We start from the raw sequence: 25,881 nt of genomic DNA, 5'->3' as shown, positions 1-25,881 counted from the left end.
AGAAGATAGCAATAGTGATTAATCAGTGACACCAGTATCTCATAGGATTAGGAGTTGGTCAAAGTAGAAAAGACCTGGGCAGACAAAAGCGGACTGTGATTGCCCCCTTGCGACAAGGAGTAGGAGTGGAGGGGCCAGTGTTTATAAAAGTACCTTTTTCTCCTGCGAATTTAGTTATTTGGAAACAATCGGCTGGAACTTATAGAGAAAATCCTGATAAGGTGGCACAGGTGGTGAAAATGGTTATGAAAACTTAGAACCCTGATTGGGATGACACACAAGTAATATTAGATACTTTAATGGATTCTACTGAGAAAGAGATGGTACTTAAGGCAGCCAAAGAAAGGGCAAGGGAAGATATCAGAAATGGACTTGTAACAGGAACTCTAGATGAAAATTTTCCAGCTGAGGATCCAGGGTGGGATCCTAATGTACCTGGAAATATGCGGAGGCTGAAGAAATATCAGGAGTGGGTCCAGATAGGCGTTCAGAACACTGTGCCTAAGACGATGAATTAGTCTAAACTGTATGAGGTTCGAGAGGAAAAGAAAGAATCCCCTACTGTGTTTTTGGAAAGGCTTAAGGAGACAGCAAGGAAATATACAGATCTCCAAATAGATACAGAACAAGTGAAGGTTCAACTCGCTCTCATATTCCTGGGGCAGTCACAGGATGATATTAGGAGAAAATTGCAAAAATTAGAAGGGGAGGAATTAAGGAATCTGGATAAACTACTTGAGGTACCCTGGAAAGTATACAATAGTAGGGAAAAGGAGGCTAGTAAAAAGCAGCAGCAAAATCTTTTGGCGGTAATACAAGGCAAAGGAAACCCGGATTTCAGGGGACGTGGCAGAGGTGGTCGTGGACTGGGTAGAGGCAGGTTTGGCAGGGGCCACAGAGGACCAGTCATGCAAGGGTTGAGCTTAAACCAATGTGCGTATTGCAAAAAGGAGGGGCATTGGAAAAGAGAATGCCCAAGCAACCCAAACAACCGGTTTAACCAGGGCAATCAGTTCCAGCAGGAAGATGCTGCCAAGGCAATGGTACTGGGCGAATATCACAGCTGACTAGAATTGGAATCAGTACAAGAACCTGTGGTAACCATTCAATTAGAGGATAAAGAGGTAACATTCCTGGTGGATACGGGGGCCACATATTCTGTACTAAATTATTTGCAAGGGCAAATTGGGGGCAAGCAAATAACAATAGTTGGGGCTACAGGGAAAGAGGAAAATCGGCCATTCTTGCAACCCCTAGATTTGTGTTTTGGGAACAAGGTTTTGACACATGAATTCTTATATGTACCTGAGTGTCCAATTCCGCATTTAGGGAAGGATTTGCTGGCGAAACTTGATGCGGTAATAACCTTTGAGAACGGGGAACTTGTAATGAAAATACCTGAATCAAAGACAGGACAAATTTTAATGATCAAAGAAAAAACGGTCCCCTCTATCCCTAGGGAAGTAGAAGATGCAGTGATTCCCTCTGTATGGGAAACAGATATATCAGGAAAATCTAAATTGGCACAGCCAGTACATGTAGAGTTAAAAGAAGGGGAGAGGGCTGTACAGGTCAAGCAGTATCCCATAAAAACAGAAGTATGGCAAGGAATAGTAAAGATTATTGATAAATTCTTGAAATACCAAATTCTAGAGGAATGTGAATCAGAATTTAATACACCAATATTTCCAGAAAAGAAACCAAATGGGGAATATAGATTAGTGCAGGATTTGAGAGCAATAAATAAAATAACAAAGGACATTTATCCAGTGGTAGCAAATCCCTATACATTGCTGACATCCGTAAAAGAGATATATAAATGGTTTACTGTAATTGATCTAAAAGATGCCTTTTTCTGCATACCCCTTGACAAAGAAAGTAGGAAACTGTTTGCCTTTGAATGGGAAAATCCAGGGAACGGAAGGAAGACCCAGCTCACCTGGACACGACTACCACAAAGCTACAAGAACTCGCCGACCCTATTCGGAAACCAGCTGGCGAAGGAGCTGGAGATTTGGACTGAGAATGGGCAAGTACCGAGAGACCAATACCTGTTGTTACAGTATGTTGATGATATACTAATAGCTACAGAAGAAAAAGCAACCTGTATAAAGGTAACCATCGAGATTTTAAATTCACTGGGAATGGGAGTTTATAAAGTATCCAGAGAAAAGGCACAAATTGCCCAACAGACTGTGATCTACCTGGGATGTGAAATTTCACAAGGGCAACGAAAACTAGGTACTAACCATATCCAAGCTATTTGTGCTATTCCAGAGGCCCAGAATCTACATGAGCTGTGAGTCTTCCTCGGGATGGCAGGGCAGTGTCGCCTGTGGATCATGGACTATGGACTAATTATGAAACCCCTGTATGAAGCCCAGAAGACGCAGCCATTCACCTGGGGCAAACCACAGAAAGAAGCCTTCCTAAAATTAAAAGATGCACTGACAACTGCTCCAGCATTAGGGTTACCTGATCTGTCTAAAGATTTTCAGCTCTTTGTACACGAAAGGCTGCACCTAGCACTGGGAGTTCTGACCCAGCGTCTGGGAAGCTGGAAAAGGCCGGTGGGCTATTTTTCCAAACAACTTGACAGTGTAAGTGCCGGGTGGCCTTCATGTCTGCGGGCAGTTGCAGCCACTGTGATGCTGATACAAGAAGCCAAGAAGCTCACTATGGGAAGGCACATAGATGTCTATGTACCACACGTGGTAACCACTGTTTTAGAGCAGAAGGGGGGCCCTTGGCTATCTCCAAGCAGGATGAAAAAATTCCAGGTAATCTTGACTAAGCAGGATGATGTCACATTAAAAACAACTAACCTTTTGAATCCAGCTTTGTTTCTAGGTACCACAACTGAAGAAGGCCCGTTAGAGCATGACTGTGTAGAAGTAATAGAGTACACCTATTCAGTGAGAAAAGACCTGAAAGACGTCCCGCTAGAGCAGCCAGAGTGGGAACTATTCACAGAAGGGAGCAGCTTCATGGAGAACGGAACCAGATACGCTGGATATGCGGTAACAACAGTCAGTACAATAGTGGAGGCAAAAGCATTACCACCAAATACATCTGCCCAGAAGGCAGAACTGGTTGCCTTAACCAGAGCATTAGAATTGAGTGAAGGGAAAAGGGTAAACATATGGACTGACTCAAAGTATGCGTTTGGAGTGGTGCATGTACACGGAGCACTGTGAAAAGAAAGAGGACTACTGTCTTCTCAAGGTACGCACATTAAACATCAAGATGCAGTCCTGCAATTGATAAAAGCAGTACAAAAATCTGAACAAGTGGCAATTATACACTGTAAAGCACACCAATCAGGAAACTCCAAAATCTGTGAGGGAAATTGAAAGGCAGACAGGACAGCCTGACAGGTTGCTTGAGAGCTGCACACAACAGTGGCATTGATACCTTTAAAGCTTAATGTATCTCGATTCAATTTGCCTCCAAAACCAAAATATTCAGTAGAAGATGAGAGACTGGGACGTTTGCTAAATGCACAAAAGAATTCAGAAGGGTGGTACATGACTGCACAAGGACAAATACTGGTACCCCCCTTGATAATGAGAGAAGTTCTACAAATTAAACATAACGAATGTCATTGGGGTGCAGAGGCATTGGTAAAATTGCTAAAGCAAAGTTTAATCTCGGTACGGATGTTAACAATGGCAAAATCAGTAGTGTCAAAATGTGACATCTGCTTGAAAAACAACCCAGTGGCTAGACGGCAGGCACAGCTAGGAAGGATTTGGATAGGAATGGAGCCAGGAGACTATTGGCAGGTAGATTTTGTAGAGTTGCCAAGAACTCGAGGATACAAATACCTGTTAGTGGGAGTGGTTACTACAAGAGATTATTCCCAGGTTCGGGGTACCCCTAGGGGTATCATCAGACAGGGGGCCCCCATTTTATAGCTACAGTAGTAAGAGAAGTAAGTAGATTGCTGGGAATAACTTGGGATCGCCACACACCATGGAGACCCCAGTCAAGTGGACAAGTAGAGAGGATGAATCAGACACTGAAAAGACAAATCAGTAAAATATGCCAAGAAGCCAGATTGCAGTGGCCTGAGGCTTTGCCAATAGCACTGTTGAGGATTCGGATAAAGCCTAGGAGTGGGATATCAGTCAGTCCTTATGAAATATTGTATGGGAAACCATATGAATCTCCTGAGCTTAACCCAAATGTACATGTCACAGGAAAGCAGGAAGTGTATAATTATGTTCTATCTCTCGGGAAAACTTTAGCTCGACTCCGGAGCGTCCTCGTGTGGAATAGGCTGCTGACTCGAGAATCCAGTTCATGACATACATCTGGGAAACGAGGTGTACATTAAAAATTGGAACGAAGAACTGCTGAAAGAAAAGTGGACTGGACCCCATCAGGTACTGCTGACCACCTTTACAGCAGTCAAAGTAGCCAGTGTGGACCCCTGGATTCACTATACCCGAGTGAAGAAAATCCATCCCAGATCACGGACTGTGTCAACTGTGGAACCAACAAGACTGCAGATAAGATGTGTTTAATTGCTTTGAGAATGTTATCAGTAATTGTGCCAATGCTCACTTTATGGTTATTAATGTCTTTGGGATGTGGAATGCAAAACTATCAACTAACCACTCTTCATTCTAGAATGAAGAGAGAGGTACAAGCAGAAACACAGGTGATAAAAGTTTCTAATGCAATTGGGGCTGAAAATGTAATGATTGGATTAGTCAAAGACTTTGCCAAAATGCAAAACACCAGCAGAATAACTGCCTGTCTGCCAATACCGAAGGCAGCAGGAGACCAAATAAACTGGGGAATTATAACAACAAATCTACCTGAAATACAAAAGAACAAAACAATTGCATGCAAACAGGTACCCGAGTCAAGACAAGTAGTCAAGGAAACATGGGAGAAAATAGGAACATGGATTAAACCTGTGAGCCAGAAAGATTGTATTCTAAGTGATGGCATACTAGGAACTCCTGCGGGAGGGTCGGGAGACACCGCACAATGGCAATGCTATTTGCCACACTATAAAAAGATTATAGAGAATATTACAGAAACCACTCTGGTATAGAAGTGTGAGGCCAAGGATCAGAAAGACCAGATAGAGCCTTGGGACAGTGCGTGGTCTGTGAGTATACTCCAAAAATTCCAATATATGGCAAACACCCCTTGGTGTATTAAATGGGAAGGCTCTGAGAATGAAACAGATCCAGCAGTAACGAACACTGCCACTAGTAGCAGAATGAGGGCAGACAAAGTAAGTTGGTGGGCATGTAATAAAACTTATGACTGCACTTCTGATGATATAGGGATAAAACAGATGCCACCCCTGGTAATAGCCCTACAAATTGGTTGTGCCTGCAGAGGGATCAAACATAAGCAAGGTAAAGTGGATTGCAAAATAATCGTAGGATGTACCAAGAGTACAATCTGAAGTGCAGGACAATTTGTATGGGCAACAAGCGATGGTACCTGGACAACACTTCTGCCTGTAAACAGGAAAGTAAAATAAATTACTTTGGGCCTCCCTACCTTATGTCCAATTTGGAAAAAGTCCCCATTTAATGGAGAACATGAACTTCTGCAGATAAGAACAAGACAAGAAGTTCTAGACAATAAAAATCAAGATGACACTTGGCAAGAACCCTCTAGCGGAGTGAAATTTGGGTGGGCCCTAGAGTCTTTGCTTGGTCCTATAGCAAACTATCAGAGTAGAGAAATGCTATACAAACTTACAGGTCAGGTAGATAGACTGGCAAGAGTCACCTGGAAAGGATTTAAAGAACTAAACGTACAATTACAAGCTACCACAAAATGACTTTACAAAATCGGTTGGCCTTAGATTTGTTGCTCCTGAAAGAGCATGGAGTGTGTGGGTTTTTAAAGGGATGGATTGATCATTGCTGCATCCACATCCCAAATGTAACTGCAGATGTAGGATATTACATCAATCAGTTGAAACAAATAGAGTATGAAGCAAAAGAAGAGCAAAAGGATTTGGCTACGAGATGGTTAGGCAAAATCTTCAAAGGGTTAGGGTGTGGAATGTGAGTTCATGGATTAAATTTATCATTGAGAGTGTGATAATCTTACTAATTGTATTCTCAGCAATTTGGTTAGTTTACAGCATCCTAAAGGGAGAAATACAGAAAAAACCATCCTGGAACCGAAAAATAATAAAGGCACTGACACGAGATCCACACCTGCCGTCTTCTGGTTCTCCATTTCATTACAACACCCGTGAAAACGTTTACATCAATCATGGATTGGAAGAACATCAAGTATAGACCCAGAAACAAAGGACTGTATCAAGTGAAAACATTTGCACTTATAGTGAAGTGAAAATGCTTTCAAAGGGGGGAAATGATAGTAAAAAATTTTAAAATCATAGAAAATTCGGGGATTTAGAAAGAAAGCTAGGCTTAGTAGGCCCTGAGAAAATGTTAAAAATAGGCCCTGGGAAACATTAGGCCTTGTGTTTGCCAGATCATGTGAAATTGCACCTGCGTGACCAGTATATGATAAATTATATAATTGTTAGATGTGATGATTGTGTAGATATAATTATTGCTTAATCGGAAGAAGAATCATGAGAAACTATGTTCAAGGGTTTGAGGGGAGATCATGAGAAACCTATGCTTGGATGAAATCACTGTATACAATAGAACAGTGTAAGTTTAATAATTAATATGTAAGTTATGTAACGATAGACTATAAAAACATGTTCATCCTGAACCCATGGCGGAGTCAGATTTGGGTCTGTACCCCTGACACCCAGAGCTCTTCAATAAAAGCATCTGCATATAATCATTCTGTGATTATGTGTTCCTGAACGCTAACAACGCCACAAAGAGAAACCCCTTATCAGTGAAGAACCTTTAGATGCAGTTGTTCTCTTCCCTGATGGGTCAGGACAAACACACAAAGCAGTAGTTACATGGCAAAATAAAAACACTAAATTCTGGGAGCAAGATGTTCAAAAGGTTGAGGGTTCTCCTCAGATTGTTGAATTGGCTGCAGTTATAAGAGCATTTCAGCTCTTTCCAGAGCCCTTTAACTTAGTCACTGATTCAGCATATGTTGCTAATGTTGTTAAGAGAATTGAAGAGTCTGTTTTAAAAGATGTTAGCAACGACATATTGTGTCTTTGGCTTACCTGTCTTCATCAATTTTTGTTACACAGAACTAATCCTTACTTTGTTGCTCACATTAGAGCTCACTCTGGAGTCCCAGGATTTATGGCAGAAGGGAATGCACGAGCTGATGCATTGGCATCAGCAGTGTGTGATGAGGGAACTGAAGGAGACATTAAAGATTGCACTTCTGTGCTTCCTGCAGCTACCGTACCTAACATTGTTGAACAAGCTAAATTGAGTCATGCCTTTTTTCACCAAAATGCACAGGCGCTCAGACAGGATTTTCACATCTCCCTAGAGCAAGCGCAAGCCATTGTACGGGCTTGCTCTGACTGCCAGCTTGTTCAGCCTATCCCTTCTATGGGGGCAACCAACCCAAGGGGGTTGGAAAGTTTGCAAAAGTGGCAAACAGATGTCAGAAAGTACCCTTCTTTTGGGAAATTTAAAAATATCCATTGACACATTTTCAAAAGCAGTTTTTGCATCTGTACATACAGGAGAAACAGCTAAGCATGTTTGTCAGCATTTTTCACAAGCATTTTCCTCATTAGGTGTCCCTCAAGGAATTAAAACTGATAATGGTCCTTCATATGCTTCACAAGAATTGGCCACATTTTTAAATGACTGGGGTGTTCACCATACATTTGGTATTCCCTATTCTCCCACAGGTCAGGGAATAGTAGAAAGAACACATAAAACGTAAAAACTCATTTTAGATCAACAAAAAGGGGGGGGAAGCCCAGGATACACTTCAAAGAAGGTTGAATAAGGCTTTGTATGTTTATAACTTTTTGAATAGCTCTGCAGAGGAGCCTGATCCCCCCATTTACAGACATTTCAAGAACAACAAAAAAGCAAAACTGAAGGAACACCCTCCAGTTTTAATTAAAAATCTAGAATCAGGAAAAATAGAGGGACCATTTGATCTTATTACATGGGGCAAGAGGTTTGCGTGTGTTTCTACAGATACAGGACTCAAGTGGATTCCAGCAAAAAACGTGAAACCATACCACCCCTCAAAGCCCGTGGACGCTTCCGCACCAGCCAGTGACCCTGCGAGTGGAAGCTGAGACAGGCACGCAAATGTGATCTACGCAGAATCACCCAGAGAAAACTGTCTGCCAGAAACTGTTCAAGAAGAGAATGGAGTTGTATTGCTATTTGCGCGGGTGTATGTTACTTTTAACCTTTTGCTTTTATCTTTGCAGTGAAGCTTTACCTGTAACTCAACCAAAAACAAATGTTTGGGTTTCTTTAGCCAAGTCTGCAGGCTCTGACACCATTTGCTTATCTAACACTAGCCCTGATAAACCTTTTTCAACTTGTTTAGTTGGAGTGCCTTTCCCAGAAGGTTTTGATAATGTTACTTTTGAGAAATATTGGCCATATGATGATCACCACATTTCCCCAACTCCTAGCCCAAGACACCTAACTTATATTGATAATTTTAAAGTTGATAAATCTGACCTTCAAGAATTAGAAATTTTAGGCTCATTAACTATGGACACTTGTTATTTGTTTTATTTTATAGGACAAAATGGGCCACATTTAAATGTTACTCCTTATCACCCAGTTTATAGCAATATGACTTCTTGGTGTAATCAAACTAAGCTTCTTATATATGATGATAGTTTTAACAAACTTCCAATTCAATTTCCTAAAGGAATTAATTTGGCTCATCTGTGGAGACAGGGCTTGGCAAGGTATTCCCTCAAAACTAGATGGTGGCCCTTGTGCCCTGGGACAACTTTCAGTAATTGCTCCCAGTGTCAAAAAAGCAATGAAAAAGAAAAATAGAAAAATAAGATCTTCCTTAGGGCATCATTATGAGAGCATCTGTGATAGTGATTTTCACCCTTGGAACTCTGGAAATTCAATTGTTACAAGCATTTTTTTACCTCAGTTAAGTTCTGCAATTGCACTGAAACAGTTAAACAAATTAGGGTGTTGGCTCAGTAAAGAAGTGAATGCCACCTCTACCATAATTAGTGATTTGCTGACAGATGAGGAGGCAGTCAGACATGCCACCTTACAAAACAGAGCTGCCATTGACTTTCTTTTACTAGCACATGGGCATGGTTGTGAAGATTTTGAAGGATTGTGTTGTATGAATTTGTCTGATCATTCTGCTTCTATTCATAAACAGCTGCAAAACTTAAGAGATTTAGCTAACCAAATTACAACAGATGAACCATCTTGGTTAGACAATTTGATGGTTGGAGCTTTGCACCTTGGCTGAAGGAACTTTGTAAAATAGGCTTGATTGTTTTAGTGGTGATAATTGCAATTATGTTAGTGGTACCCTGTGCACTTCAATGTGTGCAGAGAATGATGAATAAGACAGTCTCTAGCATCTTTGTTGTTCATCAGAATGGGGGAGATGCTGGGAAGGATGAAAGTTTGACAAGAAAGTCTCACAGATACGTATGCTTAGCAGAAAGATTTTTGAATGTAGAAGTTGAGGAAGGAATAGTGATGGAAGCAAATTTTGATATAGAAGAAAAGAATTGCTGAGCCAGTCTTACTGGATAACCAAGGAGGCAAAGGGTATGTTAGTTATAAGGGGGTTTTATGACTTAGAACAAAGGATAAACCCACCTCAAACAAGAAAATGTTTTTACCAAGCAAAAAGATAGCACAGGCAAACAAGTCAGCAGATATTGCAAGTAGAAAAAAGGTCTCAGAATTTTCCACTGCAAGAAAACTGAAAAACAACTTCTAGCTTAAACTGTAATGTACTAACTTTTAGTGACTGGAGAATAGTAACATGAATATGGTAATTATAGTAGTTATGATAGGCTATAGATAAAAGTTAAGGTATAGATTGGTTCTACTGTATTAAGATGCTCAGCAAAGAAAAGTATATAATGCATTTGTAACCTAAACTAAGGGTCTCCAGGCCTGCCTGCAGCTGCAGCTGACAGCTGTAGGCACAGGCTCTGTCGCCCACGACCCTGGACTGCTCTAACGTCTTGGATGTAATAAACTGCATTTTGAAGAGCTGCCTGGAGTCCCGCATCTCTCATTATGGCTCTTACAATACCTTTAAATTTGAATCTGTTTCACTTTTAGAGTGTTTTTCTCACAGTTCTTATCTCAACTCATGAGCCCTTTGTTAATTTTTTCCCCCTCTGCTCTGCCGAACTATAGCAGAAGAAAGTGAGCTAATGACTTTTGTGGGTGCCTGGCATTTGGCCAATGTCAAACTACCATAACACAACACATAGATGTATACATTTTCATTAACTACTGTCCCTTGTCCTTTCACAGATAGATATTTATTTCCCATTTAATGGGCTTCCTCCACCCCTCCAGATGTTTAAAAACAGGTCATGACTTGGGCTCCATTCCATCAAGATAGGTGCTCAGGACAGGAGAAGCAGCACACTCGATAGTTTGGTGTCGCAGTCGGGGGAGATGGAGACATGACATGACACTCCGAGGTTCATGAAGCAGAGGGCAATTTATTGGTGTGCACAGCTCCTATACAGCCAATTCAAAAGACTGTGTTCGAACCTGATTGGCTATGAATGGTTACCACCCAGCTCATTGACCAATAGCTACCTGATTGCATTCATCGTCAGGGATTGGCTGGCATCTGCTCTCTGTAGCCAAACCCCTGCTCCTTTTATGATGCATACAGTCCAGCTGTATGCTGTCATAGTTCCCCCTTTCTGTTTTAAAATATAAAAGCTGTGTTTATTGTCTCTCTGCGGGGCCCATTGCAGAAAGGACAACAAACACGGTACAAGGACAATGAAATTCTTCACTAAACTCAACAAGTCTAATCTTTCTAGCTATTGGTGTGCCCCGTCAAATTTTTTACTATCGCGTCCAGGAGCTATCAAAGGTACAGTATTGCTGGGTGGCATGCCGCAGGCTAATTAATTACAACTTACAACTTGAATGTTACAAACAAACCAACTTAAAAACTATCAGAGGTAAGATTTAAAACTATCAGAGGCAGCATATCCTTTTGCTAGTAGTGTCCTCAAAGTGTCCGACTCTTGAGGTCCAGGTGAAGTCACAGATGAGTTCTCATTCCAAAGGTCTCAGATTTCCATCCAGTTGGTGCAGGGAGTTGTTTTGGCCACTGTTCTATAGCATCTGCTGAGGGGCTGTCAGGGAGGCATTGTTGGTTGTGGTCCAGAGCAGAGCGTAGCAGGTTGCACACACCAAGCAGGTACCCATCAAATACTGGCATCTATAGAAATACACGCATACCCTTGCCTCCAAGTGACAAAGTCCCAAGGGCCTTCCCATTTGTTTGTAATGAGGTCCCATACCAATACTTTAGGTTTAGGTAACTGGACATCACTAGAGCACTGTAGTGACAAGAAATTATTTATGATGTCAGGGTTTTGGGAGTTTTTTGATATTGTTAGATGGTTTAAAGTGTACAGGGCTTTGGCCACCCTACTCTGCAGGGTCTCACCAGACATCCCCCTTTTCTGTTTTTCAAGAACAAGCTTTAAAGTGCCATGTGCATGTTCAACAATTGCTTGTCCTGTAGGGGAACGAGGAATACCTGTGTGGTATGATACACCCCAGAGCTGTATAAACTGTTGAGTATTCTGTGATATATATGCAGGACCATTATCAGTTTTTATAGTGTGAGGGATGCCTAGGGCAGCAAAGACTAGTCGCCAATGTGCGATGGCACCATGACTTCTTTCTCCAGTGTGAACTGAGGCCCATATGGCAGATGAAAAATGTCTATTGAAACATGAACATATTTTAAATGACTGAATTCCAAAATACGTGTGACATCTGTTCGCCAAACTTGTAAGGCCCGCAGACCATGGGGGTTAACTCCCATCGGCAGTGGTGAAGTGTGCCCTTGACAATCAGCACAAGTGTTAACAATATTGCATGCCTCAGTATTTGCTAACAAGAATTACTGTTGTAGAGCTTGAACACCTTGATGGAAAAAGGCATGTGATGCTCTTGCTTTTACTAGCATATCTTGTTGTGGTGCTGTCCAGACAGGGCTAGTTAGTCAATCAGCCCAGGCATCACCTTCTGCAATAAATCCTGGCAAGTTTGTATGACTACAAATATGCAAAATGTAGTAAGGACATGTTCTGGCTTGGATTGTGTGCCATAAAGTTTTTAGCAATTCAAATAATGCAGCATTGTCAATTTCTTTTAGCAGTGCTTGGTCCAATCTTTGTGTGATGTCTGTAACATAAGCGGAATCAGTCACAATATTTAAAGAAACATGAGGAAAATGTTGAAAAGCCATGCTTATAGCACGTAATTCAAGTAGCTGAGATGATCCACTATCGTGACCTTCTAGTGCCTGCCAACCGTTATCATCTTTTCAGGTCACGATGGCTTTTCCTGTTTTTCCAGACCCATCAGTGAAAACTGTGAGACCTTTCAGGGGTGTGCAGTGGTTTAGTGGTTTCAGGGATAACACAGTGGTCTCGCTTAATCGCAACAATCTGTGGCTGGGTAAGTGATAGGTACTTGTCACTGTTGACCTTGTTTCAGAGAGATGAGACACACTCTTTCAAGGAGTGAAAAAAGCTAGTACTTTCTTTCATACATCCCTCTATATAGAGTTTTATAAACCCTCCCGTGTCTATCTCTTATTGGTTGGTAACAAGCTGTTACCCTGTAGTAATCGGTCAGTCTTGGACAAGGCGTCTATGTGCAAGAAAGGGTTGTTTGTAAGATATTGTTTTCATTCTTAAAGCTGAGACCATTTGGATTCTTGAAACAGGTGCAGGAAAATGGTCCTAATCTGTAGAATTCTTTTTCAGGGAAACAAGTTGTTTTTTACTGTTGCAGGTTTCTGTTTTCATGAAGAGCTGTTCGCTTTCCCCCGGCTATGTTGAACTAGGATTCAGTTTGCAAGGCCTTATACAGGCCTGCTGTTTGCCACCACAGATAATTTGCCCTGTATAGTTTTGCAAAGCACCATTCAAAATATTCCTGTTGTACTGGTATAACAATTTTGAGGGGCCTCTGGCATTTAGCTGCAAACACCTTAAATGACATTTGATAATTAACTGGGCAAATAATTAAAAAAATAGTAGGTGCTGTCTTTTTATATTGGTGGGGCAAAAAGATCCATTCTAGAATATGTAGTGGGTCAGACCACTGTGTGTCCCACTGACCAATAATTCCTGTAGGATGCAAATTTACACTGACAATAAACACTGTAATACAAACTTCAGGACATATCTGGTAAACCTGTCTGTTCATTGTGGCCCGCTCTACTGTTTCAAGAGCGGTTTTTGCCTCTTGAGTTAATTCTCTCAGAGAGGTTAACTCAGGGTCACCTTTGAGAATATTGAACAAGGATGATAACTGCGGAGTGGTTAACACTAAATAGAGTCTTACCCAGTTTATGATACCCAAAAGTTTTTGTACATCATTCAAGGTTTGAATTTTGGTTGAAAATTGAATTGTTTGCAGTTGTATTGTTTGAGCGAATATTTTAACTCCCAGATACTTCCATAGAGGTTGCTGCTGCACCTTTTCTGGTGTGACTTACAGCCCAAACTCTTGTAGAGTTTGCATCAATTTTGGCTGACTCTGCACGAGGTCTTCTTTGGTTGGGGTTGCTATCAATATATCATCCATATAATGGTAACAGTATGCTCCTGGGAATTGCTCCCTCACTATGGAGAGTGCCTGTGCAACATACCATTGGAAGATCATTTGGGTATTTTTCATACCCTGTGGCAATACTTTTCATTGGTATCGCTTGACTGGTGCTGCATGATTGATGGAAGGCACTGTGAATGCAAACTTTGGGATATCATCAGAGTGCAAAGGAATAGTAAAAAACCAGTTTTTTAAATCAACAATCAAAATGTCCCATTTAGCAGGTACCATGGTAGGAGATGGCATTCCAGGCTGTAAAGCACCCATACTTTCCATACCTGCATTAATTTTCCTTAGGTCACAGAGTAATCTCCATTTACCTGACTTCTATTTAATTACAAACACAGGAGTGTTCCAGGGACTTGTTGATGGCTCGATATATCCTTGATCTAATTGTTCCTGAACTAGGAATTTAAGGCATTTAATCTTTCCAAGGGGCTACTGAGGAACCCACACAGGCTGCTCAGTAAGCCGCTTCAACGCTAATGTAGGGTGCTTTATGCCCTTCAGCACAGTGGCCTCATTAAAAAAATCCATTCCTACCCGAACTCCCCACACTGAAAAAACATCCCTTCCCCACAAGTTGAGTGGCGCAGCAGTGACATAGGGATGGATTGTGGCTGTCTGTCCCTCTGGATTCTTGACTAACTGGTTTACTGCTTAAGTAATTCTGTGTGGTGCCTCCAAGGCCAGCAACAGCAGACTTCACAGCTGTAGTAGGCCAGGATTGGGGCCATGTGTTAGCAGATATGATGGTGACATCTGCTCTTGTGTCAATCATCCCACTAACTTTAGTGTGGGACAGAGTTGCCCAAGGCATTATAAGTATACAAACCATGTTTGGTCTCCGATTGGAAACAACCTGAGTCCAGTACACTTGAGGCTTTCCCGTCGATCTGAAGCCTCTGTCTCCTCGAAGCTTTGAATCTGTTTTGGGAACACAAGACTTAAAAGGAATGAGTTGGGCAATGTGAGTTTTAGCTGGGATAGTCATAGGTGGGGTAGGAGTTGATACCGTGGTACAAATCTGTCCCATGTAGTCAGCATCTATAACACCTGGAGGAACAAAAATGCCTTGTAACATTGCACTTGACCGTCCTAATAATAGTGCACTCAGTCCTTTCCCTATAGGCCCATGGGCCTTAAGGGGGACTTTATGCACTTTTAATGAGTCTATAGCTATTGCATTGTCGGTGGAAGCATCCATTCCAGCTGAGCCTCTTGTTCTCCCTGTGAGCTGTTCACATAGGCTTGGGCTGGGAGATGGGAAGTTGCCCTTCCCTTGTGTGCTCAGGTTCCAGTTTCCCTGGTTGCTAAGAGATTGTCCATTAATGTGGAATTTGGATTTACAATCCTTGGCAAAATGACCAGGTCTTCCACATCGGTGACAGTTTGCTACTATAGGCCCAGTCCCTTGTTTTTGGCATGACCCTGATGAGTTGGACTTGTGGGGAGAACTTACTTTTTTGTGGCCTTGTTGCCCCTTTCTGTAAGGTTGGCATGATGCCTTTACAGCAGCTGCAAGAGAATTGGCTAATAAGTCCATGCTGTATGATGTAGTTCCAACCTTAGCACATGCATTAATAATTTACTCTAAAGATGGATTTTCTCTGGGTAATAAATCTATAGCTTTTCTGCAGTCCTTGTTAGCATTATCCCATGACAATTGTAATATTAAGTGATTTCGTGCATCACTGTTTGCTATTTGCTTTTCCATAGCATCTTGTAAACGTTCTATGAATTGCATATATAATTTCTTGGGGCTTTGTTTTATGCTTGAGTAACTTTGGGTTGGAACAGACATGCTTGCAATTTTCATCAGGGCTCACATTCCTAAGTCTCTTGCCTGAGCTAGTATTGAGGGATTTAAACGTGCTTGCACTTGTGGGCTTTCAATATGGGGCAGTCCCAGGAGTTGATAAATCCCTGCCCCAATGCATGGGTCCTGCTGTGAAACCTCTGACTTTCACAGTCCCTGCTCCTCTACGTAACATCTCCAGGTGGATTCAAACATCATATATTGCACTGGAGTACAGAGTAATTTAGCGATTTGCTTCATGTCAAAAGGAGTTAATTCACTGGCAGTTATAAACCAAAGCATATTTGCATCTGCAGGAGACCCCAGTCCATGTTTAGTAGCCAATTGGTGTAGCTCAGAGAAGACTTGCAAATTAAAATGTGCATGTCTATCAGATGCGCTCCCATTACCTCGCAGAACTGGAAATGCTACAATTGTCCTGCCCCCCTGCTGCCAGTCCTCCAATGATAGCAAAGGCATGGGCACAGAAATTTGGTCAGCCCCCTCTATATCCCTACTTGCAACTGCCATCCATCTTACCTCCTTCCAGAAACTAACTGGATCATGGGCGAGGATGGTATCCAACAGAAGCAGGGATGGAGCTGGTACCAGCAGTGCGGTGGAGGCTTCCTCTCAGGGGTCAGCAGAGGGGCTGGAGCTCAGGTTCCCTCTGTGAGGGTCTCACATATCCATCAGCGATATGGCTCCCTCAGGCTGTTCAATCCTTGGCTGCAGGTGTGGTGGGGTGCGGTGCAGTGCGGCAGCAGGCTCTGAGAGCACGCTGCAGGTACTTCTGAGTTCGGGAGCCACTTGACTTCCAGGTTCCAGCACACTTTCTGGGTTCTGGCACACTTCCAGGTTTCAGCACTGTTCCGGGTTCCGGCACTGTTCCAGGGGGCTTGGCACCGCACTGCTGCAGGTGGGTGTGTCAAGCGAAGGTCAGGCTCCAGGACTGAACCAATCAGCTGGAGGTGGAGGCAGGCTGAGCGCTTCAATAGTAACACGGCATGTGGAAGAAATGGTGAATGGGTCCTGTAGGCACAGTGAGGATGACCCCAGACACCGTGTGGCTGGCTCCCGCCACTGTGTAAGTGCTGTATGGGCTTCTGGCACTTGCAGAGGGGCGGCCACTGCGTGGGCTGTGCAGACGCCTCTGGCGGCAGGGGCTTCGGCTCTTGATATCGTTGAGCACCAGTACTGCGGGGCTGGGGAGCCTGAATAACGGTCACTCCCCCCACATGCCCGGCGCGGCATCCCATCCCCTGTGGGCTGCCTCCCGCGCTCCGCCATCTCAGGATGTTTCGGCGGGCTGCACTAATGGCATGCAGGCTTCGCCATCTTGAGCGGGCGGCTCCTGCACCATGTGGGGTCTGCCATCTTGGGGGACTGGTGTCCACAGCATGTGGCGTCGACCATCTTGGGGTTTTTTGTGTGCTCGCACCACATGCTCTCCGCCATCTTGAGTGACCAGCACTGGTGTCTTAGCAGCCACTTTTGCATTTCTCTTGGCTTTTATCAATTTTGACGTATCCATTAACACCCTCCAGGTAGTTAAAACGCTTACAGCAATTTCATCGCCTCTAGAGGCAGAGCCAAAATCAATTGCCCAATTTGTTCCCTGGTTTTAACACTAAAGGCAGCATCTGTGTTGATTTCTACACCTTGGCTCTTGCAAAACAGTAATAAAATTTCTAGAGCCTCTTCATCGTGCTCAACCCCTCTTTTACTTAAGATCTGAGTCCAAATATTCACTATAGTTTGGTTCTCTGCAGAAATTGTAGCATCCATTGTACCCAGCAGTACCTCACCCTTTTATGTCCTCTTCTAGATAGTCACAGCTCCTCGGCTGTCGGTAGCTCCTTTGGCTATCTCCTTCACACAGCTCTCCAGGCTGTAGCTCTCTGGCTGTAGGCAGCTCTCCAGCTGCATTCCTTAACAGCTCTCCTTTGTTTTCTTGTGGCTTAATTATTGTCCTCACATCGGGGTGCACCATATGTCACAGTCGGGGGAGATGGAGACATGACATGACACTCCGAGGTTCATGAAGCAGAGGGCAATTTATTGGTGTGCACAGCTCCTATACAGCCAATTCAAAAGACTGTGTTCGAACCTGATTGGCTATGAATGGTTACCACCCAGCTCATTGACCAATAGCTACCTGATTGCATTCATCGTCAGGGATTGGCTGGCATCTGCTCTCTGTAGCCAAACCCCTGCTCCTTTTATGATGCATACAGTCCAGCTGTATGCTGTCATAGTTCAGCACCAACACCAGACCTGCCTGGGCCATTGTCACACTCTCCCTACTCCTTATAAAATTGACTCTTCATTGCCTCAAGTCACTCTGGCTACTTCTTGCAACAGACAATTTACACACAGATTATTTTCCACCCAAGGTTAAATCTCCTTGAGGCACACACCAGGTCTCCCCATCCTTCTGTGTTACCCACAAAGTACATCCAGGTCCTTCAGCAAAGACAGTCCCACAAATGGGTTTGCCTTTTCCCATGGGAGGAGAAATCCACACCAACTTGCCCAGACACTTCCCTGTGTGTAGTATGGGGACCTTATCTCCTCCCACAGCATGTAGTGGTTTTGTTTGGGCAGGACCAGCGCAGTGAGCACATCTTCTGGTGTTAACTAGCCAAGTGGCTTCTGCTAAATTTGCATCCCAATGCTTCCATGCCGCATTGCCTAACCCTCTTAATAGTCATCAGCAGTCCATCATACCTCTCAATCTTTCCAGAGGCCTGTAGGTAATAGGGGATGTGATATATCCACTCATCGCATGTTTCTTTGCCTAAGAATTTATGAGGTTCTTTCAAAAATGAGCATCATTGCCTGATTCCATTCTTTCTGGGGTACCATATCATGACAAAATGTGTCTCTCAAAGCCTAAGATGGTGTTTTCAGCAGGAGCATGGTGTAAAGTATTAATGGTATTGAACAGCTTACACAAGGATGAACAAGGAAGGAGGGAGCCTGCATTCTAAACCCATCAACATCAGTCCTGGGTAGGAAGTGGGAAAGGTATTCCCTCATCATCCCCAGAAAATAGCTCCTCCAGCACAACAAAGCCCTGGGGCAGTCAATTCAGGTTTATTGGACACCCTGCCACATGGAAGCAAACTGTGGTCTGCACTCTGCTGCCAAAGGAATTGAGAAAAATGCATTGACAATGCCAAGTGCAGCACACCACCTGGCTGCCTATGACTCCAGTTCATATTGGAGCTCTAACATGTGCGGTACAGGAGCACTCAGTGGGAGAGTTACTTCATTCAGGCCACGATGGTCTACTGTTAACCTCCACCCTCCATCAGACTTTTGCACTGGCCACATGGGACGACTAAAAGGTGAGAGTCTTGCTGATCGCTCCTTGGCTCTCCTTATTCACCTTTTCTTTGTTACTTCTGGGGGGCAATTACTGTAGTCACTGTTGTTTGGGTCCCTATCTCAGCCATAGTGTCCTCAAATGCACTTTGGGTCCCTGCCTCAGCCACACTCCTCTGACAGTACTGAACTGTGGCTCAACAGGCATAGCCCAGGGCCTCGTACACTTCGAGAAGCTGCTGGGTTTCATCGGGGGAGGTAAGGCACCCTTCTATCAGGTGACGCGTCTGTTTGCCCCAGCTCATTGCCTGTTTAGGTGTAAAGTCCCAGGCAAGGGGAGGTGATAACCACTCTAGGAACCTGCCCAAATCCTTCCACACACACTGCCATCCAGGGACCAGCCGCTTCAGGGCACATTTCAATATCTCCTCACCTACAGTTTGTTTTGTCTCACAGCAGGATGACACCAGATTCCACAAACCCCATAGTATGCCAACAGTATTAGTTAATAGTATTAATAGTATTCAACAGCTTACATGAGGAAGAACAAGGAACATGGGAGCCTGCATTCTAAAACAATACACATCAATCCCAGATAGGGAGAGGGACTCCCTCATTGTCCCCAGAAAATAGCTCCTCCAGCACAACAAAGCCACCAATGTCACAGCAAAGCGCAGAGACACTGTTTGTATTAACATGTTCCCAAACTGAACAAAACAAAGAGATAAACAGTGTACCCGACAAACTCCATGTCCCTGCACAGGAGCTTGCTACTAAAGAACTGCTATTACTATACCATGCAAGATATATAACTGCCATTTTCTCGGCCCATGCTGGGCACCAAAATGACTGGTGAGTTGACCATGTCTGGATGCCAGGTGCCCACTGAGCCACTCAATCACTCCCCCTTCTCAGCTGGACAAGGAAGGGAAAATAAGATGAAAAACAACTCAGAGGTTGAGATGAGGCAGCTGACTAAAGCGAAAGCAAAAGTTCATGCGCAAACAAGCAGAGGGAACGCCTTCCCACTTCCTGGGAAGCAGGGCTTTATCGCACGTAGGAGTTGCTCCAAGAGGCAAACATTTTAAATAAGAAATGGCCTTGCTTCCTCCTCCTATTTTACCTTTTATATCTGAACTGATATATGGTATGGAATAATATCTGGCTAATTTGGGTCAGCTGTCCTGGTTGTGACTCCTGCCAAGATCTTGCCCACCCACAGCTTGATGATGCTGGGGCTGAATGTATGAGAGACAGAGCTGATGTTGTGTCAGTACTGCACAGCAGTAGCCAAAACACTGGTGTATTATCAACACATTTCTACCTACCAATGCAAAGCACGGCACTGTGAGAGCTCCTGTAGGGAAACAAACTCCATCTCAGCCACACCTAATGCAACATCATGGGTGCCTGATTCTCAGCTTTGGTTACCCTTTGCTGCTGAAATTCCAGTTACAGAAGATGGATTGGTACCTGCCCTTCAGTCAGATCAATTCAGTCATAAAACTTTGCCAAAAAAGGGTCAGGAACGACATGGCCAGTCTTAATTATTGTCCTTTTACTGTTCACATCCTCAAGGCATTGCCTTCCCTAAAGCCCTGTCTTAATCATGTTTAGCCAGAGAAACCTTACATCTCCTCCATGACCTCTCTATAGCTGGTCCTCGGTTTCCACACACACACACACACACACAGAGCACCCAACAGGCTCTGCCCATATTCATCCCTTTGTGTGTGCGAGTTCCAATTCTTTGCCCCTTGTGTTACCAAGTGAGAAAAAATGGAGACTAGATCCTTTTTCTCACAAGAACCTCTTATTGCTCAGAAAGAAGGCTTTTTCCATTGAAACTTCCCCCTCTCAAAGTGACTGGAATCCCAGATATCACCAGACTTTCCTAACTCCAAAATTTCCTGTTTCTAAAATCTCCAAACTACCAACCCCCTTCTACATGGAAGAATATGCCTTTTAGGCTTTCTGATGCCAGACCTTGGCTGGCTGCCAGGGGCCTAACTATCTATTCTCTTTCCTCCCCTCCTCAATGGGCCAGGAGAAAATAAGATTAAAAAATTCCTTCAGGACTGTCCTGGGGCAACTTTATAATGCTGGTATCCCCATTGTCTGTTTTTTTGCCCAGAAATGGGTTCCGTGACTTTAAGCTAGGCTTAGAGAGACAGAGAGGGAGAAGGGGGGGAGAAGCAGCATGCAGTTTGTCTGCAGAAGCTTCACTTTACTCCCTTGGAATTCCTCTCTCGGGGACCATGCTGCCTAACAGGGACAGCGAGAGAGAGATAAGGCTCTCAAATGGTCTCCGAGTTCTCGGCTTTTGCAGAGAGAGAAAGGAGTTTTTCTTTGTTTTTTTCACTGGTTTTCCTCATTAGCTACGGCAAGAAAGGTTTTCCCTGAACTGTGACTTCTTCTTCTGGGACTATTCAGCTTCTCTCCGGTCCAGGACATCAGGAGAATTGCCTAGGGCTGCATACTGGGCCTGGCATACCAGGCCTGAGCCCAGAGAGACTGAGATTGAGCCACACACACAGAAGGACTCTTTCTTGAATTTGGGATCTCTTCAGAACAGGAAGAGGTTCCATTGTTTAATATTACTCATTTTTCCATGCTTGTGAGTACTTTGCTTGTTAAATAAACAGTTTTTTTCCCCTTTTCTCAAATAAGATTTTCTTCCGAAGCAGGAGGGGCCACTGAAACTGCTTTTTTAGAGGAGACCCCTTTGGAGGTTTCCTCCCAAAATTTGCCCTAAACCATGACAAGGACAGTCACCTGACAGATCTAAGGGCAGGAGGGAAGCACCTGCCCCATACAGCATTTGGCACTTTCTTAAATATGCTTACATAGGGGTGCCACCAGATTTGCTGAGTTGCTCAGCTTTGGCTCTCAGGGAGTCTGGTGCCTAGCTGGCAGAAACTAAGCTGTGTTAAGCGCAGGGCAGACCCAGGCCTCTTCTCACAGAGGTCACCCCTGGAGTGCTGTGTTCAGTTCTGGTCCCCAGGATTCAAAAAAGAGATGCAGATTGGAGAGGGTCCCAAGGAGGGCAATGAAGATTATCAAAGGGCTGGAGAACGTGAGGAAAGCCTGAAGGTGCTGGGTCATTTCTCCCTTGGATAAGAGAAGGCTCAAAAAGAACAATATCACAGTATTTTGGCTCTCAAAATGCAGCTACAAAGGGGACAGAGGCTCTCTATTCACAAGCCACATATAGAAGACTCAATGGAAGGTTATTCCTTATTCTTTTTTATCCTTATTCTTTCCTCCTTTTTCCCCCTCCAGCCTCGACATGGATGTTGGAGTTGATTTTGGTTTAAATTTTAGTTTGTTTTTTCTCTGTGTGCTTTACCTCTTTAGTAGTAGTAAAATGAACCTTGGGAACAAACTTTGATGTGCTTTTACTTTTATATTAAACCTGCTTTGGCTGATACCTTGCCAGTGATTCTTTACGCAACCTAAAACATCCATTCGCGCTAATTAGTGTAGTCGGCAGGATGGCAAGCGATAGCACTGACTATATACAGAAGCATGGAATAAGCCCAAGTCCTACGTTCTCAGACAAATGGGCTCGGGACAATCGTCAAGCTGTGGAGGAACATCAAAAAGCAGTGAGAGGCTGCACGAAGACTAGCAATGAGAAAGGAATTAGTTGCAATAGGTTAGGAAGCTGCCTAGGCTCAGGGGGAACCTTCTCACAGTATTCCAGTAATTCAAGGGAGGGTACAAAGAGGACAGAGGCTTTCTCTTCACAAGAAGTCACATGGAGAAGACCAGGGACAAGGGGCACAAGTTGCACCAGTCCCCATTGCTGGAGGTTTTAAGATCTGATTGGACAGGGTGCTAAATAATCTCACCTAGGTTCCCTTTCCCACAAGAGGCTGCAACAGATGATCTTTCAAGGTCCCTTCACACTTGGGCTGGTCTAGGATGCTACAATTCTCCAGTGGATCTGGGTTTTTTAACCCTTGGCTCTCTCCTGTTTGGAGCTAAGTATCCACAACCTTGCCTGTGAGGCGTGACATAAAATTCCACCAGGTGCCAGAGACTTCTAAAGCCTATGGCAATCACCCATTCTCTCGGAATATATAAACAATACCTGTCTTCTCCAAAATTCCCCTGCTCCCTCAAAGCGGGAGTGTCTTCTAGATACCTTAGGGAGTTTACACAGACAGAACCATAGACCTTACATACCTCAGTCATTCAGTATGCAAACACTGCACCAGTGCAGTTTCCATCTACTTCAGGGAAATAATTTCTATCTCCTCCCACAGGATGACTAAAGAAAGTCGTCTGCGGGTTACTTATACACCCGCATCACCAAACTTACCCAATCGCTATGGATTACTGAAGAGATGAAGATGCCTTTCAGTGGGTGTGGAGCCTTCCCATTCTGAGGAGGCTGTAATCTGATCTTAAGACTCCTCCCATGGGACACCTGATAAAACCCCATGGCCCTGGCTCTGCCCTCTCTGCTCTCTGGGCTTTGCTCGGGCTACCGGGCCTCTGCCTCCTGCTCCCCCCGGCATGGGAAGGGGGGGGGGGGGAGGAAAGGAAATGTACTTTCATGCAAACCAAAGACACTTATCTCTTTTCCCTGCCATCGGTTGTGGCCTCTCTGGACACGATGGTCACTGCTGCCACATGCTGCTACGAGTGGGGGCCTCACATTGTCTCAGTAACATAGGGTTCAAGGGCAATGAAGGACAGCCCAACATTCCTATGTCCACCTCCCTTTTTTAATAGCTGTTAAAGCAAGTTGAAGTTTGCAGTGGCACTGGAATGTAGTTTTGGTTTGGGTCTGGCTTGAGATGGAGGTAACTTTCCTCATTGCAGCCCTCACAGTGTTCTGTGGTGCAGTTGTAGCTAGAAGGGTGTTGATAACACACCAGTGTTTCAGCTACTGTGGAACACTGGTCCCACAGCATGGAAGCTGTCACCCCAACTACCCCCACTCACACAGGCTTGTAAGGTGGGGGTGGGCAAGAGGTTGGGAGAGGACTGAGCCAGGATAGCTGATGCAAACTGACAAAAGAGAGAATCCACTGTGCTATGGAAGAAACATAAGTGCCAGTCAGGCCCAGTGTTTTGTCCTACCATATCCCACCTCACCAGAAAATTGATATCACAGGTCATATCACAGAGCCATTGATAAAGCACTCCAACAGGAGGTAGATGCGTCCAACACAGTGCACCATGGTGAAACCACCTTTGGAAAGCATGCATGTAGCCTCACACACAGCATCTTCTACAGTTTTAGCAGCAGCCTACACGGCCTTTCTGTACATTGGCGTACCACTGCCAAAGAGCTAAGACTTTGCTTCCTACAAGACACAGGAGACACTGCTAAGCGCTTCCAGCTTCACACAAACAGGCCAATCACTATCTATCTCTGAAATGCTGTTATCTGGCTGAAACATTCCACATACTTGCATTCCAGGGAGACACCGTTTGAACTTGCAGAACTACTTCCCCTCAGTAAGACACCCAAGACGGAAGTGATATCCCCATGACAAATCTTTATTGTGCAACTGCTGCTCAAAGCTTTTATTACCTTCCACAGACACACGGCAAAAAAAATTACACATCAGAAGCTGCTAGATTGATGGGCAACAGATGAAATCCATTCAGTGGCGATTGTACACGTGCAGCAATTCCTGAGGTGCCAAAATCTTAGCCAGGTGGCCAGCCCAACTGACGGCCACCCAGAACGGGTAGATGTATCCGACAGACAGACTGCCCACCCTCGGGCCCTTCATCCACAACCATCCGGAATCCATTGGTCAGGCCCAGGTGAGCAACACACATCTTGCCAACAATCATTACATGCCCAAGAAGCTGGAGAAGGAAGTACAAACCCATAAATAAGTAAAATAAAAAGAAAAAGGAACACATAAAGAGGGCAGGAAGGGAAGGAATGAGAGCAGAGAACCACCCAGAGGAAGCAGCTAGCCAATTCCTAGCGATTCAACCATTGCATGTCAAATTAATGGTCATCCGACCACCGGCAACTGAAGCGTTCCAAGCAAAGTTACCAAGACCAATTATGCACGCCATAGGGGCAAAAGAGAGCTAGGCAATTTTTCTCAAGCTAAACAGCAAAGAACTACAAAACAGACACACAAGCTGACTTTGTCTCCGGGTTAAAGCCCCCACTGTATCTTCAGGCAACATAACCAATCCTGGTGGAAAATAAACTTTAGGCTGCCTTTTGCGTGGCTTACAAAGGCTTTGAACACGGCTTTCAGAGCTAGAAGCAAAACATCCAGCACCTCTCAACCAGCTTTGTCCTTCCTTGCCCCTGACCTGCCAAAAACCCCAAGCGTTCCTCTGCATGTTAGAAGTTTTACTACTCTCACTCTAAACCACGACAATGGGCACCAGATTGCTCCAAAACAACACTGCATTTTGTACCAGAAGTACATACCCAGGGACCAGCACTGCTTGATAGCACTGCTTTTAGTCAAAAAGCTAAACTCCATTACAAGCTAGAGGCAAAAAGATGATAGCGCCAGAAAACCCAAAAAACCCTACTGTGCTCTGTCAAGGGGGAAAGGGGGGGAAGGGAAAGAGTCTAGTAAATGAGGAACTATCTACAGGTACAATATAGCATACAGAAAGCTTACACGGTACTTACAGATTCACCAGAACCTCCTGCTTCAGACAACTTGATACTTGGCTCCTTAGGCATGACTAGGAAAAGCGTCCCGTCTAGGGGTGAAAGATCATGGAACGTACGGCACTGGAGGAAGATTAAACAGTTAAAACATAAGCGGCTTTAGAGAAAGGCAAGAGCTTATGCAAACCCATCTGCCCTGCTGAACTCCTACAGAAGCAGATTACCAGATACCCCAAACACAAGCCAGAACATTGATTTTTCTCGCATGATTATAATGCTTTGTATACCCAAAACACGACATCTTTACAGAGCGCCCTCCAGAAGTGGGATTCGTCATGCAAGACAATGGGAGCAAGGAGACTGGCGACTACTTGCAATTAACCTCC

At 44.1% G+C, this 25,881-nt stretch overlaps 1 long non-coding RNA gene and 1 pseudogene across 1 annotated transcript; one reads left to right on the top strand and one right to left on the bottom strand.

The window, feature by feature from the left end:
• The first annotated feature begins 2,230 nt into the window (after positions 1–2,230).
• Positions 2,231–7,713, top strand: LOC135289161 (uncharacterized; annotated as a pseudogene).
• A 2,864-nt stretch (positions 7,714–10,577) lies between these two features.
• On the bottom strand, positions 10,578–24,551 carry LOC135289162 (uncharacterized). Its single transcript, XR_010351956.1, has 2 exons — positions 16,090–24,551; positions 10,578–15,269 (listed from the first exon to the last, which is right to left on the bottom strand). It is a non-coding gene; the product is annotated as an uncharacterized LOC135289162 (long non-coding RNA).
• Between the last annotated feature and the right edge of the window lie 1,330 nt (positions 24,552–25,881).

Source organism: Passer domesticus, chromosome W (genome assembly GCF_036417665.1).
Source record: "Passer domesticus isolate bPasDom1 chromosome W, bPasDom1.hap1, whole genome shotgun sequence".
NCBI lineage: Eukaryota > Metazoa > Chordata > Aves > Passeriformes > Passeridae > Passer > Passer domesticus.
This window is presented reverse-complemented; position numbering and strand designations above follow the sequence as displayed.